General features: G+C 45.5%; 1 non-coding gene across 1 annotated transcript; it reads right to left on the bottom strand.

The window, feature by feature from the left end:
- Positions 1 to 19,592: 19,592 nt before the first annotated feature.
- Trnas-gga (transfer RNA serine (anticodon GGA)) lies at positions 19,593 to 19,676 on the bottom strand. The gene is given in 2 exon segments: positions 19,593 to 19,627; positions 19,637 to 19,676. It is a non-coding gene; the product is annotated as a tRNA-Ser (tRNA).
- Between the last annotated feature and the right edge of the window lie 285 nt (positions 19,677 to 19,961).

The following is a 19,961-nucleotide window of genomic DNA, read 5'->3' as shown; positions in this document are numbered from 1 at the left end:
AGTTCAATGCTTATGAATCCGTTACACCTTTAATTTATAGTTGGCTATCAACTGAGCAGTGTCTGTACAACTTAAATAAGTTATTAAAGCATATGAAAACACTTTCAATTAGGAAAGATATGTCTTTTCCCTTATTTCAACGAGACATGCCGTGGAGCTGCAGAATCCCATGCTTACAACAAATGCACCTGTTAGTGCTCGACAGAAGGATGAACAAGTTAGCTGTGCAAGACCAATTGGTATTTACATAATACCACAGGCCAGAAAAGGTTTAGTTGCGTATATCACACCAGAGAAAAAAAATGAAACCTGGAGTTATCATATATGATACCTCGGGACTGAAGAGGTTAAGATTTCATCTTCAAGTTCCACCGAATAATTATGGGAACATAAGTATGTGGTGGTCGGATCACTCACTAGCAAACCTAGTCATGGATACACTAAGATTGTGATCAACGTTGAATATGTTGTACGGTAGAGCAAAATAAGCGACACGTATTTATTTATACGTGCCCATGCGCCGTGAAGGAGGTGTTTCACCTCTTGAGAAAACTTGAGTTTAATATTTCTGAATGAATACCGTTGAAAGGGTAACAGCTATTATTATCTATATAATTGTATGAAGTATAAAATAGCTTGTGATATAATTGTGTTTTTCCTTTACCTTTAGTGTACCTTCTTGTTTTCAAGTTCTAACTTTTTCAGGTTTAATTGTGTCACATTTGAAATTGTTTGTACGTTATTGTAAATCTGTTCAATAATGAGGAAGTGCAGAATCGTTCGGTATATGTACACACCGAGTACGAACTCTACGAGTTGATCCATGACAGGATACGGAACAAGCAAGGTCTAATGAATTAATGTCGTGAATGCATGGTTTCCAAGCTAGAGACCATTTATTCATTCACTGTTACAGAGACTGCGGTCTGATACGTTTTTCAGCATGCTTCCACAGTTACAGTGCATGTTAAAAATCGTTTCGTTGTGCCTCAACGCAGGCGTGTACGCTCCGTAGAATGTTCTGTCTCACACGTTCACTTCGGCCTGGCTGCATCTGAACAGTCAAAGACAGTATGAATACACTACTCCAGTGCCTCCGCATCTTGAATGAGCTCTGTATACACGATACTTTTGAGATGCCCCCCTAAGCAGAAACTGCACAGGTTGAGATCCGGTTAACGAGGAGGCCATGCAACTAGACCCCCTAGTCCGACCCATCGACCAGGGAAGACACGATTGAGATGCGTCCGGACGTTAACAGCGAAGTGGGCTGGAACACCATCATGTAGCAGCCACATAACCCTTAGAATCATCAATGGCACTTCTTCCAGCTGGGGAGGCAAAGCCACCCGCAAGAAACGCCCATAGTCCCGGCCAGTTAAGTATCGTGGAAGGAAGGGTGGTCCCAAAATACGGTCGCCAGTTATACCGGCCACACATTTCGGTTCCACCGACGCTGATGATTCCCTGTCACCATACCATGGGGAGGGGGGAAGGGGGGTCCTCCGTAGTATCCCCAGATGACTGTTATGGAAGCTGAAGCTACCACTCCCCATAAAGGTGGCCTCCTCCTTGAATAGGACGGGTGACACAAATTCCAGAAATGTGTTGCTGCATGGTACAGCGTATGTTAGACCGCAGTATATATATATATATATATATATATATATATATATATATATATATATATATATGATTAAGCGAATTTCGCGCAATCAGCCTTCGCAGCGTGACTCCTTACATGCCAGCGATAAAAAATTGTATCTCACAAAATTTCGTCCAGCAAGAAGCGAGTACATCAGGCAGAAAACGGACGTTAAAGAGCGGCAATCTGGCAACACTGTAACCACATGTACGATAACGACCTTTGTCAGCAGCTGTTAATCGGGCTGTACAGTTGGGTGCAGTGGGCATAATTTTGGTTTAGCATGCAGGAGGTCGAGGGTTCGACCCTAGGTTAGGGTGCCTTTTTTTGTATTTGCTAATTTCTGTCTGATATTTCATACAGTAATATACACCGGTTTTTTAGGTCACATGTATCCTAAATTAAATACATTTTGTAGCGTTGAACATAACAAATACGTGGTTAGAAAAATAAGAAATAGACAGTTGAAACAAATGACCTGTCATAGGACATAATAACTACAAAACAATATCAGTTTCGAGATGCTAAAGATGATAGCACAGCAAAATACCACAACACCTACTTATCATTTATACTACATGTAATATGAGCGCTCAGATGTCGCACATTAGCAGCCAGTGACAGTAATAATGCCGAAATTAATGACCGCATGACCTTCACAACAGAATACTTTGTCCTCAGAACAGCAGATACTGAAAGCGATCTCCCAGTACGTCCAAACGCTGCGCAACCCGCCGGATCATACAGCTCTGGACCCTTCACAGAAAATCTGTATCCACAATAAAAAGGGCACGATGAACATGCACTACCAGTTCTGCCATAGTCGTCGGTGGAGTAGGGTACACGTGCTCCGTCAGGTGTCACTACAGGAAGAAATCCAGAGGATATAGGTCAGGTGAAAGCGGTGGCCATACAACTGGACCTCCACGTCCGAGCCATTTCCCTGGAAATGTTCTGTCCAAATACTGTCGCACATTAATTCCAGAGTGTGCTGGTGTACCATAACGTTGGAACCATATCCTCTGTCAAACATGAAGTGGAATATCTTCCATCGCATCAGGCAGATAGTTTGAGAGGAATGCATGATACCTTCGTGCAGTCAATCGGTTAGGCAACATGTAGGGGCCCAAACACCTGTCGCCCAAAATTCCGGCCCAGACGTTGACATCAAAGCGAACTTCATATCCACAGTCGCAGGTGACGTACAGATTAACCTCACACCAATGGTAGGCATTGTGCGTGTTGAAGACACCCTCAAGAGTGAATGCTGCTTCATCTGGCCATATTATGCTGTTCACGAAGTCGTCTTTGTCTTCCTGTTATTGTTGGAACCATTCACAGTAACGTGTTGTTTTGTAGGGCGGTTAACCACAGCCAAACTTCGACATTTTTCCAAAGAAAATTCCGCACTGGCTGTATCAATGATTTTTATTAAATCTGCGACCGGTTTCGCACCACTTATCGGTGCATCCTCAAGCAATATACGCTATTTATAACATGGTAACGTTGAAAATTGCCCTGTAGCCACTCCCCACCATTCAAGTCCAATATACCGTCATCTGGTGAAAGCGGTAGGTAAAATTTAAAAATATTTTTTAAAATGGTGGGAGCGGCAATGACCATGCAAGCTGACAGGAGCTGCGCGGCTCTACAGAGAGCCTACATGTTGCCTTGGCCTTCTCGATAACCATATCTGTCTCTGATCGAGCACATACGGGTCATCGTCGAACCACAACTCCAATGTCAACCACAAAGAACGTTCACCATCCCCGTATTAACCGATCAAGTGCAACACGCACGGAGCTCAGTCACACAAACTGACATCTGGCACCTCTACAACATAATGCTTGTTGGTTTACATTCTTGCATTCAACATCTCGACGGTTACACCGGTTGTTAATGTAACATTATTAATGTACAGCGTTTCATATTTTCATTGGCTTACCTCATACTTGCATTAACCGGTGGTCTTACGATATTAATCGTTCAAATATATTTCCTGTATATATAGGATATAACAAAAATCTGCTGCACGAATTGCAGGACCCATTTTTTACACATAGATGAAAGAGTTAGGTTATATGAACATGGGTCCGGAAATGCTTTGTTTCCATGTTAGAGCTGTTTCTCCAACTCATTAATCATGGGAAACGCACACGAACAGAACGTATCAGCATACCAGATGCAGCTCTTTCTCACAGTACATGTTCATTACGCTCTCTTTGGAGTTGATACGTGCATCATGAACCTGCCATCGTAGTGTATCTCGAATGCACTGATTTATCCCTGCAGTACTGCATATGGTTTCACAGCATTCCATGATACAATCACAGAGACTCTGAACGTCGTGTACTGGTCTTCCGTACTTAAAAGCTTTAAAATTCCCCCACAAATAAAAGTCCAGTGCTTTAGATCCGGAGAGAGTGAAGGCCAGGCAACTGATCCATCTCTGCCTGACCATGTGTCGCAGAATCTGTTATTTAGGAGTCGACGGATTTTAACAATATAATGAGGAGATGCTCCATCGTACATAAACTACGTGTTCTGTGACACAGCTAAAACCACATCTGCAAGCAGATCAGGTAGAATATTCTCTGCGAAATTATTTGCCTGGGTGAAAGAAAGGTGGGCCCTAGCATAGAGTTCCCGACAACGTCAGCTAATCCACACATCAGATGGGCATCTGCCATCTCTGCATTTGTGTACACTGCCATTGTACGAGCCTCGTCTGTGATTACCTCTCTGTAGTAACCCGTGTGCTTGCAACGGTCGTACTGATAGCTGGAGCTGTTACCTCTAAACAAGCAGTGACGTACGTCGCATGGCGACAGGGACATATAAAACGAAACACGGGCTATGAAGAACGTAACCAGACGTTACCAGTTACCAGGAGTGTATGTTACCCACGTTCTGTTCGTGTGTGTTTCCCATGATTTATGGTTTGAAGAATATGAGCTTTAACATGGAAACAAAGCTTTCCCAGACCCATGATCATTTAACATATTTTTTTGTCTACACCTGAGGAATGTGCCCTGCAATTTGTGCTGTACGTTTTTGTTTTACACACACACACACACACACACACACACACACACACATACACACAGAGCGAGAGAGAGAGAGAGAGAGAGAGAGAGAGAGAGAGAGAGAGAGAGAGAGAGAGAGGGGGGGGGGAGGCCTTGATAGTCCCATAGGTACCGACCGACTGCCGCGTCATCCTCCACCTGTGGCGTCATTGGGCAGATGGGTGCGGGGCCAGCACGCCGCTCCTTCCTTCCAACGAAAAATCCATGGCGTTACTGGGGCAGTACCGGGAATCAAACACGGCTCCTCCGCATGGCAGTCCCAACACTACAATTTCCTGTTACAAGAAAGGGAAAACAACGCATGTAAACATTCTGCACGCACCGAACACTGGTTAGCGTCCCCTCCACAAACAGCAAATGTGAACCACAATTGTAGCTTATTGTACAAGGCCATAGGGCCTGAGCTGAGACGAGTATGCCTTGAACAAATGCGTTCTACGAGACAGCACTTACCACGTGTAAGTCGTATGCACAAACGCCAATCACTGTTTTCATCGCTGAAAACCACAGTACGCCGATCCATCTTCCAGGTGATCCTCTGACTGCACCAGTGCACGTCGATGCAGTGGAGTGACGGGAAGACGAGCTGACAACTGCTTCGCAGTATGTGATCAATCGCCTGTGCTCACAAGCCCTGTTATCTATGATGTGATTGCTGTAAGATTAGTCACTGCTGCCCTTACAATAGTTCGTTCCAGTGCTGCTTGGACGTCCAATTGGCCATCTACGGGTGTGAGGCTGTTCACGTGACGAGTGATGCCAGCATCGTTGCATAACTGATTCAGTACGTCTAACTTGTGTAGCAGTTCTCCGAAAGAACTATTCTACCCCTTTCATACTCGCTCAGTGGCCTGCGTGAAGCTCGATTGCGTCTCCGCAGCAAGATTTCCGGCTTGCGTCACACGTCTGCAGCACACTGAGCTTTCTGGCTCTAAGCATTCCCTGTTACGGAGTAGATATACCATTAAGCTATCAAGCTATCTGTTGGCGGACGATGCTGAAGTTATTATTAGGACATCTACTATATGCCGTCATCGGATCACAACTGTTGTCGTCTCAGCAAGATTTTTTCCGGCAGTCTCTTTATATATGTTCACAGAACTCTCATAATGTTAAATTTCTGCTTTCTTCTATTTCAAATATACTTGGTTATATGGTTTCACATAATGTGCTGCTCGATATTAAGTTTAATTCACCAGTGCATTTTTTTGTGCAAATGTCTATGTTTACCGGCGCACATGAAATCATATGAGCAGCAGTGCCAATGTAGCGCTCTACCACTAAAAGTTTAAAACGTGTAACGTAAAACATGTATTGGCGTTTTCCGAGGCCAGTGAAACCAACTGATTAGTAAACAGCAATTCAAGGACAAGTCAAATCAAATCAAACCTAATTTCAGTCCATTGTAGCGATGTGGAAAACGGGAAGTGCTAATTTGCCATTAAGGCTTTGAACTGTTAAGAAAATAATTTCGTATTATTTTTAAACGACTCTGGACTAATGGGTATTTTATTTTTGACACATGGACCTTTGCCGACAATTGTAAAAACGGCGATGGTACATTAGTCCTTACTAATGTAAAATTGTTACCTTCTGAAGAAGACACATTTATATTTGTCGAAACCTAGGTAAAGAATTTCTTTATCCATTGCAACTGGTCGGCTGTTTATAATTTTATTACGTAAAACCGTTGGTGTTGTGCATCTATGCTTAAAATATTTAAGCGTACTTAAATTTGAAACAGTGTAACAAAGTGCCTTCTGTTAAAAAGAAATTGGTACATTTAGTCATTTCTGACAGCATAGTAAATTTGTACAAGAAAAAAGATGATCTTAACAGTGAAGCTTACTGTATACACATATTTTGAACAAAAGCCTTTAAAGATCTGTTTAATTTCCAAATTGGCCACCTGTGGAATAGTATTAATGAATGGCTTTTTAATCACAAAGAAGAAATTAGGGCCAGACATGAAAGAAAGTTGTTGAAGTTTAGTAATAGGGCCACAAGTAAAAATGTTAATACAGCAGACAATAGTGTCAAACATCAGTTTTACGAAAGGATACTGAATAAAACTAATATTACTTTATGCAGGTTGAAAATGACTTGTTATGTAATGGTATTAAATGTAATTTGTCTTCTCAACTAGATAAAGATCCAGTCATCTGTAATCTTATTGTAAATCTTAAAATTGGTTTGGAATCCCTCAAATTAGAGAAAACCGAGCACGTCAAATGCGCCTACGGATGTAATAACATAATAGACAAAGAAATTAAATTCATTCCAATGGTCAGTCGGGTGAATATAGAATAATAAAAAAACATTAATCGTAAACTAAGAGAACACGACGCCTTAGTCACCAAGAGTGACAAAGGGAACACTGCTGTCGTGGCTTGTAAAAATAAATATATTGAAAAGACGGTAAAGTTTTTTGAGGACAATGACATCGCTGAGGTTACCGTAGATGCAACCGCGGAATTGCAATAAGAAATCCGGGGTATTTTAGCTAGTTCTGTCAGCTTGTTCAATAACTTCCAAAAGAAATTGCTTATAAATATGAACCCGAAACCACCCGTGCTCAGAAGTCAGTTTAAACTGCACAAACAAAATCACCCGATTCTCCCTGTAGTGAATGGAACAGGTAGCCCACATCACACACTCGCTAGGCGCCTCCATTTTAAAATTAAAGATTCTTTCATATTTGAAAATAATTTTTCCGTGAAAAACAGCAAGGAATTGATCAACAATATACAAACTGTAAGATGTACACCTGACACTAGACTGGTTTCCTTTGACATCGCCAGTCTTTAAAAAAATGTCCCTTTCGACGTAACCATAGCCCTTGTAGAAAAGAATCTACTAAAACATAAAAAACTAAGTGAGATTCAGATTGCAGAACTGATTAGTTTGCTTAAATTCGTTTTGAAATACAATTACTTCACGTTCAATGGAAAATGTATATACAACCAGATGGTTTAGCAATGGGTAGTCCCCTCGCTGGTATTTTGGCAGATGTTTTCATCAACGCTCTTGAAATAACGTTCTTCAATTAAAGTTCAGAATTACACCACAAAATTCGTTATTTGCACGTTATGTTGATGACATTATCATATCGTTTGAGGGTACTGATCATGAGTTAGAGCTTCTGTTCAATACTTTCAATGGTTTACATGAAAATTTTTCCTTCACAAAAGAACTTCAGAATGAAAAAGGTGAACTTAACTTTCTCGATTTAACAATTTCTGTACAGAATAGTTTTTCAATTTCAACATCTTCCGTAAGGAAACGTATTCAGATAATGTCATCCCTGCTGACTCAACTCATCCAAAAGCTCATAAACTGGCGTTTTTTCATTCTGCCATTCACAGTATAGTAATTACTCCATTATCACCTGCCGATCAACAAAAAGAATTGAATGTCATCAAAGCGATTGCGGTTAGTAACGGGTACAATCAGAATATGATTGATTACATGTTCAGTAAGTCAACTTCCCAAAACTGTTCGACTTTGAGCAACAACCTCCCCACTGATAGCAAAGAAGCTAAAAAATTCATTTCTATCCCTTTCTTGGGCAATATATCATATAGGATAAAACGTCTTCTAATGAAAAAATATAACTGTAACGTGTCCTTCTCCACAGACAACAGTTTAAAGAGAAATCTTGTACATTCAGTAGAGATCGCCAGCGATTGGTTTTCCAACTCAGGGGTTTACAAACTAACCTGTAACGACTGTCCTTCATATTATATTGGTCAAACAGGCAGAGCTGTGAAACAAGATATAAATAACACCTATTAGGTAAAAAAGGAGCGAATATACACAATTCTACTTTTGTTGAACACCTTCTGAGCCGGACGGGGTGGCCGAGCGGTTCTAGGCACTACAGTCTGGAACCGCGTGACCGCTACGATCGCAGGTTCGAATCCTGCCTCGGGCATGGATGTGTGCGATGTCCTTAGGTTAGTTAGGTTTAAGTAGTTCTAAGTTCTAGGGGACTGATGACCTAGGAAGTTAAGTCCCATAGTGCTCAGAGCCATTTGAACCATTTTGAACACCTGATAGCCAGTCATACGCCAAAAAATTTAGAAGACACTGTTATCCTACACAGAGAAGACAAAGGGCGTAGATTAGATCTGTGGAAAGAGTTACAAATTTTCAAACGTCTTGAGCTCAAGGACGGTAATATACTGAACGACCAGTTGAACCTTGCTTGTAGATAATTTTTCGAAGGCTTTAAACCTGTACTGTTACAACAGTAATGCTGGTAACCTTAGTGGTTTATTTCCTCAGGAAGCTATGATGCACCTTCAGTGCTTTAAGCTCACTACCCCTTATGTAATGGTGGTTTTGTCACGATGTATGTTTGCTACTACATCGGCCCTTATGTGATTTGGCCTGGCTCTAAAAGAATTTGTTTCTCCTGTGAATGTGTATTAACAGGATCGTGTACCAGTGTTCGTAATTCTTTCTTGACAAGAGCCATTATTGTCAATTCTAAAGTTCTGACACGTATACCGTTTGTGGGGTTCACTAATATAGCAATGTAATTTTTTTTTTCTTTATTGTATTTCAATTCCCCATCGGGGTGGGCTGGCAGCAGCATACGCGCTGCTCTTCAGCCGAAAGACATAGAACAAACAATATAAGACATTTAAAAATAACAAAGGAGAGAATACGGTGAACATAGATATAAAAAAAGGGGGAACATCATGGAAGGCAATAGACAAAAAACGGGGTGACTGTGAAATGGAGATAGAAACTGTTTAAAAGTAGCACACACAAAAAGCCACACACTGCGACAATTAAAATAACACAAGGTACAGTATGACTGGAGCATAAAAGGTATCGACGGATGGCGTAGCACATAACAAACACTGACGGCGAACCTCAAGGCAGTACACAATTAAAATCACACCTCTTGACGCACAGGAGAAACAGCACTAAACACAACACTGATGTGGCACACTGACGATGATCAAAACAGAGAATCTGCCAGGCGCAAGGAGATGAGGGAGACCGGAAGAAGGGAGGGAGGAGAAGAGATGGGGGAGAAAAGTGGGGAGCGTGCTGAGGAGGGCCAGGCAGGGAGGGATGTGGGAAAGAAAGAGGCAAGTATGGGGTGCAGGGTCTCAGGGGAGGGGGGGGGGGGAAAGAAGGAAAATCTGCTCTGGGAGAAGGAGGGAAGAGGAAAAAGGGGGCCCTGGGGAGGGGGGGGGACAAGGCCAGGTTATAGTTGGAAGGAAGGGTAGATGTCACGGCGAAGTTCGTCATCCGGGAGGGGCAGGTGTTGGAAATTGCCCTGATGATGGAGATGGAGGGTTTGGAGGTGGAGAGAGGGAGGGATACAGTGATAGAGGCGCGGCAATGGGCGGGGGGTGGAGAGGAAGGAGGAAACCAGAGGGTGGGGGGGATCAAGCCTGCGGACAATGTAAAGGATGCGGAGATGGAGGAACAGGAGGATGTGGGGAAGGGGATCAGTTCATACAGGAGCCGTGTGGGGGAGGGAAGGCGGATACAGAAGGCAAGGTGGAGTGCACAGCATTCAAGGATTTGGAGGGCCTTGTAAAAGTGGGTGGGGGCGGAGATCCAGGCAACGCTGGCATAACAGAGGATAGGACGGATGAGGGATTTGTAGGTGTGGAGGATGGAAGAAGGATGCAATCCCCATGTCCGGCCAGACAGGAGTTTCAGAAGATGGAGGCGGGAATGGGCTTTCTGCTGGACGGTCTGGAGATGAGGGGTCCAGGTGAGGTGTCGGTCGAGGGTGAGGCCAAGGTATTTCAGGGTGGGGGTGAGCTGGATGGGACGACCATAAAGGGTGAGGTAGAAATCATGGAGGCGAAAGGAGCGAGTGGTGTGGCCTATGATGATTGCCTGGGTTTTGAAGGGGTTGAGATGGAGGAACCACTGGTTACACCAAGTGGTGAACTGGTTAATGTGGGTTTGGAGGGTAGGTTGAGACCGTTGAAGGGTAGAATAGAGAGCCAGGAAGGCGGTGTCATCAGCATACTGGAGAAGGTGGACTGGTGGCGGTGGCTTGGGCATATCAGCTGTATACAAGAGATAAAGGAGAGGGGAGAGGACAGAACACTGGGGAACACCAGCCGTGGGATAAAAGATACGGAAGTTGGTGTTGTGGAGGGTGACATAGGAAGGACGGTGCGAGAGGAAGGAAGCGACCAGATGGACAAAATTGATAGGCAGGGCATAGGTTTGGAGTTTAAAGAGGAGACCAGGATGCCATACACGGTCATAGGCATTTTGGTGGTCAAGGGAAACAAAAATGGCGGAGGGACGGGAGTTGAGCTGGAGAGACAGAAGGTGAACAAGGTTAAGGAGTTGGTCTTCAGCAGAGAAGGAGGGTTGGAAGCCACACTGGGTAAGGGGGAGGAGGTAGTGTTGAGCAAGGTGCTGATGGATACGGCGGGAGAGGAGGGATTCAAAGACCTTACTGAAGACGGAGGTGAGGCAGATGGGACGATAGGAAGAGTCAGCAGAAGGGGATTTGTTGGGTTTGGGGAATAAGAGGATGCGGGAGGTCTTCCACAGGTCAGGGTAGAAGCCAGTAGAGAGGATGACATTATAGAGATGGTCGAGGACAGTCAGGAAGGAATAGGGGCTTTCTAGAAGGTGACGGTAGGTGACACAGTCGTGACCAGGGGCCATGTTGCGTTTGGACTGGAGGATAAGTTTAATGTCTTGTGCTGTGATGGGAGTGTTTATGTCGGAGGGGGGCAACTGCCCCAAGAACTGGAGACTAGGAGCAAGTGGAGCGACCGAGGTATCGGCACGTTCCATGACGGTGGGGAAAAGAGAATAATCAAAGTGGGGATCATTGGGGATAGAGAAGACCTCGGAAAGGTGGGAAGCGAAGTGGTTGGCCTTACTGAGGTTGTCAGGAAGGGGGCGATCGTTATGGAGGAGGGGGTAGTGGGGAGCGGAAAGGGAGCCAGTAAGGCGATGGAAGGTGGACCAGTACTTGGAGGAGTTGATAGGGAGGGTGGTGTTGGGTCATGTGCAGGTCTGGCGCCAGTCTCGGCGTTTCGTTGCTGTAATAAGGTTCTGTACGTGTTGCTGTATTTGCCGGTGCCGTTGGAGAGTATCCCTGTCACGAGTGCGCAGGAAGGAGCGATAGAGGCGGCGGGATTCACGGAGGAGGGGGACAGCCTGTGGAGGGAGAGTGGGACTGTGTGGGCGGATGGTTTTAGTAGGAACATGGGCCTCCACGGCGTCAGTAATTACCTTCTGAAGGAAGGACGAGGCGTGGATGACGTCGTCAGGATGGCGATAGGTAAGGGGGTGGCTTTCGACCTGGGTGGAGATGGAGTCCCGGTAGGCATCCCAGTTGGCATGGTGATAGTCATGCACGAACTTGGGAGGGGGTGCAGGGTGCGGAGCCAGACGAGGGTGGTGAGCAGACGTTATGGTGAGAAGGACAGGGAGGTGATCGCTACCTGTGGGGTCAAGGACGGCGACAGCGATTCGCCCAAGGAGGTTGGCGGGGGCAATGACAACATCGGGAGTGGTGTCACTTTCTGGTCGGGTGTGCTGGGGAAGGGGAACAAGGTCACCTAGGATTGTGGAGAGGAACTGATGCCACCGCCGAAGGGCAGCAGGAGTGCGGCTATGGATGTTGAGGTCGGCGGCAATCACATAGGTGGAGAAGGTGCGGTCAATGTGCGAGATGAAGTCATAAGGAAGAGAAGCAGTGGAGCAGACATAGATGGTGACACAGGTAATGGTGAGTGAGGGGAAGAAGACGCTAGGGATAAGGTCTTCAGTGGGGTCATTGAGGAGGGGTTGTGGCCGGATGGGGATATGCTTAAGGTGGTCAATCGCGACTCCACCCTGCGCACGAGGACCAGGAGCGTCAGTGCGGTGGAGGATATAGGGAGATGTGCAAATAGAATGGTGGGGCTGGAGAAAGGTTTCGTTCAAGGGGAAGGTGTCAACCTGGTGGTGGGAGAGGGTGTGCATGAGGAGGTATTTGTTGGGGCAGAAGGAGCGAATGTTCTGGAAGAGGATGTGATACTCGTGCCGCGCCATGGTGGGAAGGAGGGGGGGGAGAGAGGAAAGGGAAGAGACTTAAACAAGGGTGTCGAGGCAGGTGAAGGTGAAGTGGGCTTGGTTGTGGGAGTAAGTGGCGAAGGTGTTCAGGTGGAAAACGGAGCGAGTGGCAAGGGACATTTGTTGGATGGTGTGGGGGCGCTGAAAAGGGTGAATGTTTTGGTGTACAATGGTAAGGAACAGGATGATGTCCTCAGCCGTGAGGGGTGGATGGAGGGAACTGTTTGGATGGGGATCGACGGGACGAACTGGGACTGTAAGCTCAGGGGTGGCTGGAGAGGGTTTAGCTTTACACTTGTGGGAGTAGGTGGGATGGGAGCCATTGCAGGTATTACAGGAAGGAGGAGCAGCGAGATTGGGGCAGTTCTTAAGAAAGTGAGAGGCCTTGCAATGGAGACAGGTGGGGGCAGTTGGGAGTCAGGTGGTCATTGTACATCAGGCACTGCTGGCAACAGTAGGATTGGGGAGGGGATTTAGAGGATTCAACAGTGTGGCGACGGTGGTATATGAGGGCACCCTGGTTGAGGAGATGGTCAATGGATGGGGCAGACTCAGAGAATACCCGCATGAGGTAGGTGGGACCAGAGGCATTGTGGATACGGTGAGCAGAGTGTATTTCCAAGTCCGGGTGGGAGTTCAGTTCTGCCAACACTTCATCCTCTGTGATCACCGGGCTGAGCTTGGTGATGACAGCAGTGTAGGTGGGGGGGGGGGGCGATGAGGAGGCTGGGGCTGATGAGGAGTGGAAGTGGAAAAGAAGTGTGTCAGAGAGGCGTGGGGGACAAACATAACTCGTGGGAGTTTTCGCAGGAGGTCTGTGTGAAAGGATGGGGACGGGGACTTGATAAGGACTGAGTCCCTGCGGGGAATGAGTTGGGAGATGGGAGCACTAGGTAAGTAAGTACTTTCTGATCTCCATGGTGAGGGTACGAGCGTCTAGGAACTTAGGATCGGGAGTTGACAGGACAAAGGTGTGGAGGGTGGGGGCTGAGGTATGGGTGGTTGGAGGAGGGGTGGTGTCCATGGAGACGGCAGGGGAGGGGGTGTGGTGTTGACTTTTTGTGGGAAGTGGCAGGAGCAGAGTCGGTAATGACGCGCGTTTGGGGTTTTTTGGAGACTGGAGGCTGGGAGGAGTGGAGAGGAACGGGGAGGAGAGGGAGGTGGCGGGTGGCAGATCCCTGTGGCGTAGTGGAGGCGCCGGGAGAAGCATCCGGTTCAGTGGTGGCGATGGTGGCTCGGCGCGACGTGATGCGTGCGGGAGATACAGATGACGAAGTGACGGGGTGGGTGAGAGAGGGTAAGCCGACCACCTGAGGGGCGGCAGCAGAGGCGGCAACAGACGCGTACGTGAGGGCGGGGGTAGTAGTGGGAGCTGTTGAGGGTGTGGAGGCTGGAGGAAGGGTGTAGAGGTGTGGGTATACAGCAGGGGAGGAGATAGGGGGATGGGTAAGTGGGGGAAGGGGAGAGGAGGTGTAAGGAGGGAGGCCAGGGGCGGTACTCCAGGAAATGACTGTGGGAGAGGGGGAGGTGTAGATGACAGTGGAGGTGGGAGTACTCACTGCAGACGAACGGCGACGGACAGACGGACGGGCAGCAGGCGGCAGCGTCGTCGGCGGCAATGGTCGGCGACGAACAGACGGACGGACAGCAGGCAGCAGCGGAGGCGGCGGCGGCGGCGGCAGCGGCAGCGGTTACGGCAACGGCGACGGACAGCGAGCAGGCAGGCGGACGGACGGACGGACGAACAGCTACAGCAGCAAGCGGCGGGCGGGCGGGCGGGCAGACAGACAGACAGACAGACAGACCGATCGACACAATCTTCGAAGACGGAGATTCCACCCTGAGAGTAACCCAGGCTTTGCAATCTGACGCTTTCGAAGGAGGGGATCCAACCCTCTAGATGTGATGTAATTCTTATGTATTTTGGCTGTATATGCCACTGGGCGTACGTTTCTCGGGGTAAGCGCCACCTGCCTTTTTTTATGTAAAACTACATTATTTGTACCAAAGCTCCCATACTGTTATAACGGTAGTGTTAATTTCGTTCCTTTTTTATTGTTACTCTACCTAAGGACGTTATTAATACTGATAATTTACACGTTGCCTTTGTACGCCAATTGGCACATGGTTCTCGGCACGAGCGCCACCTGCCCTGTTTTCAGAGTAACTACGCTCGCCGATTACACTCAGTCGGTTGTGAGCTCTGCAAGATCCATGAGCTATTTTATATTAACGTGACAAACCCTAACTATAGGGCTATATTTTATTTTTGACACATGGATCTATGCCGACAATTATAAAAACGGCAATGGTAAATTAGTCCTTACTAATGTAAAATTGTATGTATCAGTCGTCGTTATCATTCTTCTGTAATGCAAGAGGTCTCTAATTTGTCTTAAAATTTAGTCTTGGCTTATAAGTTTCATACTTTTCAAATGTAAGCTATGAAGTTCATTGCCCTAAGGTTACCTTCTGAAGAAGAGAAATTTATATTTGTCGAAACCTAGGTAAAGAATTTCTTTATCCATTGCAACTGGTCGCCTATTTATAATTTTTTTACGTGAAACCGTTAGTGTTGTGTAGCTGTGTTTAAAATATATATCTCGATGCTTGATTATCATGCAGTTCGTCCTACTGTCTAATGGTTCACAGGCAAAACGAATAGCACTTGCAAACTACGTCCTCATTTATTTGCTGGACGTATTCAAATCTGTGTCGTCCTCTACTGTTTTCACCCGCTCTATCTCCTCCTAGTAACATGGAAGCTGTTCCCTGACGTCTTATCATATGTCCCATCATCGGTCCCTTCTTCTTGTCAGTGGTCCCCATAAATATTAGTTCCTTCGCTTGTTCTGCGGAGAACCTCCTCACGTCTTATTTTACAAGACCGCCTAATTTTCAACGTTCTTCTGTAGCCCCACATCTCAAATACGTCGATTTTCTTCTGTTCTGGTCTTCCCCTGTTCATGTTTCTCTACTGTACAATACTGTACTGGAAACGCAGATTCTCAGAAATTTCTTCCTTAAAGTAAGTCCGACGTTTGATAGTAATAGACCTCTCTTGGCCAGGAATACCCTCTTCGCTAGTGTTAATCTGCTTTTTATATCCTCTTTGCTCCGTCCATCATGGATTATTTCGCTGCTTAAGTAGCAGAATTCGTGAACTTCATTTACTTCGTAATAATCAATTCTGACATTAAGTTTGTTCCCATTTCTGCTACGTCTCACTGTCTTCATATCTCTCTCTCATTATCTTCATTTTCCTTCTATTTACTCTCAATCCGTGTTCTATACTCATTAGTCAGTTTATTCCATTATGTTGCTGAAATCCGTATATTTATTTGTACGATATATCCTAAACAGCCTTTCACTTCTTCGTTATACTGAAAACATCTCGATCTCTCCCGACAAGTTTAAAGACGTCTTCATTTGCAATACATGGCGTCAAAGTTAAATTCTCTATTTGGGATGCCTCAACATCCCGAAAAATCCTGGTTTGTTTGTTGTGATTACTTTTCATAACCAACCTACCACCCCGCAAGCAAGTATAACTTTCCACACTCATCTTAAATACATTTTCCTTCTTGTATCTGATGACGGAGGACTACAGACACATGTAACTGAATGATGGAAATTTGACTTGAAAACAAGAAATTAGATGGGAGTTCAAGATACTAACTGTAACCAAGAAATAAATGGAAGAAATAGGCGTTAAGAATAGATGGTATCTGAATTTGAAAGATGTTGCAGCGCTACGAGTTGAAACATGAAAGATGGAATCTGGAACGGCGTAGGAAAAGACGGTGGGACCAACACTTTTAAAAGCGTAACAGAATAGAAATGATTCAATCTTTGATTATAATAATAATGCTGGGAAAGTTGTGCTCCTTTTTGGACTTATGCTGCCAGCCCTACATGCAGAGGTATCGTACGTCATGAAATATATCAGCCGAAAAGAAACTAAAATAGTAGTGACTTTCGAAGAGCTTGAAATTAAAAAATTTCAAATATATTTCTGGGTAATGAATCATGAAGCATTACACTTCATCCTTCCTCGGAGATTACATAGCATCGTGGGGAATCCCAGAGACGTTCACAGCCAGAAACCACTCACTCTTACTGACATGCTGCTCGCGAGGCGAATTAAGCGACTTAGTGCTCCAGTGGTTTACTTGGAAACGTATTTAGGCTGAACCAGAATCGTACTCTGCGTAAGTAATACAATTAAATTGTTCCATGAGAATAGCGATCTGTTAATATTATTACTTACCTAGAAAACAAAGTATTGGTCACGTTTAAGTTGTCAGTTTGTATTTTTAGATAACCGGTTTCGATCTTCTAAAGAGATCATCATCTGGTCTACATTTCGTGATGGCAGTAGAAATCGCTGGCGAGGAGCAGGTCCGCCCGTGCTGGAGTGGAAAACACTGTGCAGTGTTTTCCTCGTCAGCACGGGCGGACCCGCTCCTCGCTAGCGATTTCTACTGTCATCATGGAATGTAGACCCGCTTATAATCTCTTCATAAGACAGAAACCGGTCATCTAAAAATAAATGTGTTTAGTGAATAAGTTATATTATTAAAAAAATTCTATAAAGTCTCCAGTCAGAAAAAAATATTCAAATATGTGTGAATTCCAAAGGGACCAAACTGCTGAGGTCATCGGTCCCTAGACTTACACACTAGTTAAACTAACTTATGCGAAGAACAAGAAACACGCCCATGTCCGAGGGAGGAATCGAATCCCTGGTGGGAGGGGTTGAGCAATCCGTGAGATTGCGGTTCAATCGCGCGACCACTCCGCGCGGCTCTCTCCAGACAGACTTAGACCCACAAGACAGGGTTAAAATTTCCATGACTTCCATAGCACCAATAAATACAGTGAAAGTATCCGGAGAATGCGGACTGCCGACTATATGTCAGGAGAGAGGGACGCGCCAGTACACAAGGGAGCGGGAAGAGTTATGTTTTCAGTAGTCATGCAGTAACAAGACAATGAGCCGATCAGGACAGCTCAGCGATTTCTTACATGTACTAGTCATTGGATGCCACTTGAGTAACAGATGTATCAGGGACACTTCAGCCCTTCTAAAGCCGCCCAACTCGACTATTGATGATCTCATTGTGAGGTGAAAACAAGAAGGAAGAACATCAGCTAAACCAGCCATACCTCATGTACTGACAGACAATGACTGCTCTAAAATTATGGAATGAAGTCGAAAAAAAAAAACGCATGAAACATGCGGAACGAATTACTCTTGAGTTCAAAAGTGCTACCAGCAACCCGGATAACACAATGACTGTACCCAGGGAGTTGAGAAGAGTGGTGTACAGTGGTCGAGCAGCTCTTCTTCAGCCTCTGGTATCTGACGTCTGCGCTACGTTACGCTTATGATGGTGTTAAATCCGACCCCGGTGTTCAGTGACTCAGTGGAAACTGATTTGGTGTGACGAACCACGCTGCATACAAGGGCAGTTCGACTGAAGGTAATCGGTTTCGCATATGCCTGGAGAACGCTACCTGTCGTGTGTAGTGCGGACAGTAAAGTATGGAGGAAGTGTGGTTACAGTATGGGGTGTTTCTCGTGGTTAGGTTGTGGTCCCATATTTGCGCTTAGGAAAAGCTAAATGAGGATTGGTGGACACGTGTTACTACATTGTGTACTGCTTACAGTAAAGGAACAGTCGGAGACTGTATCAGCATCAGAATAGCCGTATCGTAAATTGGCACCTGTGAGGCCATGGTCTGTAGACAGTAACATTCCTGAAATTCACTGCCCTGCCCAGAGTCCCGACCTCAACCCATCGGACCATCTTCGGAACTGGTTAGAACACAGACTTCGCTCCAGCATCCAACATCATTCGTTTCGGCCCTTGAGGAATACTGGGCTGCCTTTGCTTCACATACATGCTCACACTTAACTGGTCAACAGAAAAGGTCAAGCCCTCATGAAGGTGAATGGTAGACCCAAAGCACATTAATGTCTATTGATGGGTGCCAGTTATTTTTTATCAGATTATGCAACTAGTTTCATCGGGATTCAGTGACCCGATCTCTGCAATGAGAAACGAGCATCACTGACAGTTTACACCCCACCTCCAGCTAGTTTTTAACAGCTTACGTCGAATAATCTCCACAAAGATAAAAATTGGGTAATAGTATTATGGTCTAAAGATTAAAGTCAAACAAAAATACATCACCTGAAGTTTCTATAGAAACAATTATTGGCTGCAGTTCAGCCCCGTCAAGTTGATGACTGTATTGATTTGATGTTGAAATTGGGTGTCCGGTCCTTCGTACTGAGTGCGCAGTTCCAATCTTCACCTATTATCATGTGTTCAGTCTCATTCATCAGGAGGGCCAAGATCTCTTGTTTAGAAAACACAGACCTTTCCCGTTTACAACTACTTCCAGATGGAGCATATATATTAAAAAGAGTCAAGTTAAAGATCTTATAGCTAATCCCTCTTCCTGATTCTACATATTTTACATTTTCGACGGGTATGCCTTCCCTAACTAAAAAAGCTGTCCCACATGAATTTTCGACTGTCACATTTAAGATCTCTTGATAGCCTGGAAAATTTGGAAATTTGTGGTACTGTCTTATGGGACCCAACTGCTGAAGCCAGCGGCCCCTAAGCTCACGCACTATGTAATCTAACTTAAACTAACTTACGCTAAGGACGACACACATGCACCAGTGGCTGGCTCTGAGCACTATGTGACTTAACTTCTAAGGTCATCAGTCCCCTAGAACTACTTAAACCTAACTAATCTAAGGACATCACACACATCCATGCCCGGGGCAGGATTCGAACCTGCGACCGTAGCGGTCGCGCGGTTCCAGACTGTAGCGCCTTTAACCGCTTGGCCACCCGGGCCGGCCACATGCACCAGTGCCCGAGGGAGGAGTCGAAACTCCGACGGGGGAGCCTCGCGGACCGTGACAAGACACCCTAGACCGCGCGGCAGATACCTTGGAACGCGGAGATCTTTAAGACTGACTTTTTGTATCATTGTCATATCTACGTCTGATTCATAGACAAACTCTTTCAATACACTTTCAACATAGACTGCATTCTGTTCGATGTTTAACGTTATTATACTATACGCCGGATCCATAGTTGTCTGATTAATGGGAAAAGAGACGGCAGCAAACATGCAAA

The sequence above is a fragment of the Schistocerca serialis genome, chromosome 2 (genome assembly GCF_023864345.2).
Source record: "Schistocerca serialis cubense isolate TAMUIC-IGC-003099 chromosome 2, iqSchSeri2.2, whole genome shotgun sequence".
Taxonomy (NCBI): Eukaryota; Metazoa; Arthropoda; class Insecta; order Orthoptera; family Acrididae; genus Schistocerca; species Schistocerca serialis.
The sequence above is the reverse complement of the archived record's forward strand: the minus strand, read 5'-3'. Positions and strand labels throughout refer to the sequence as shown.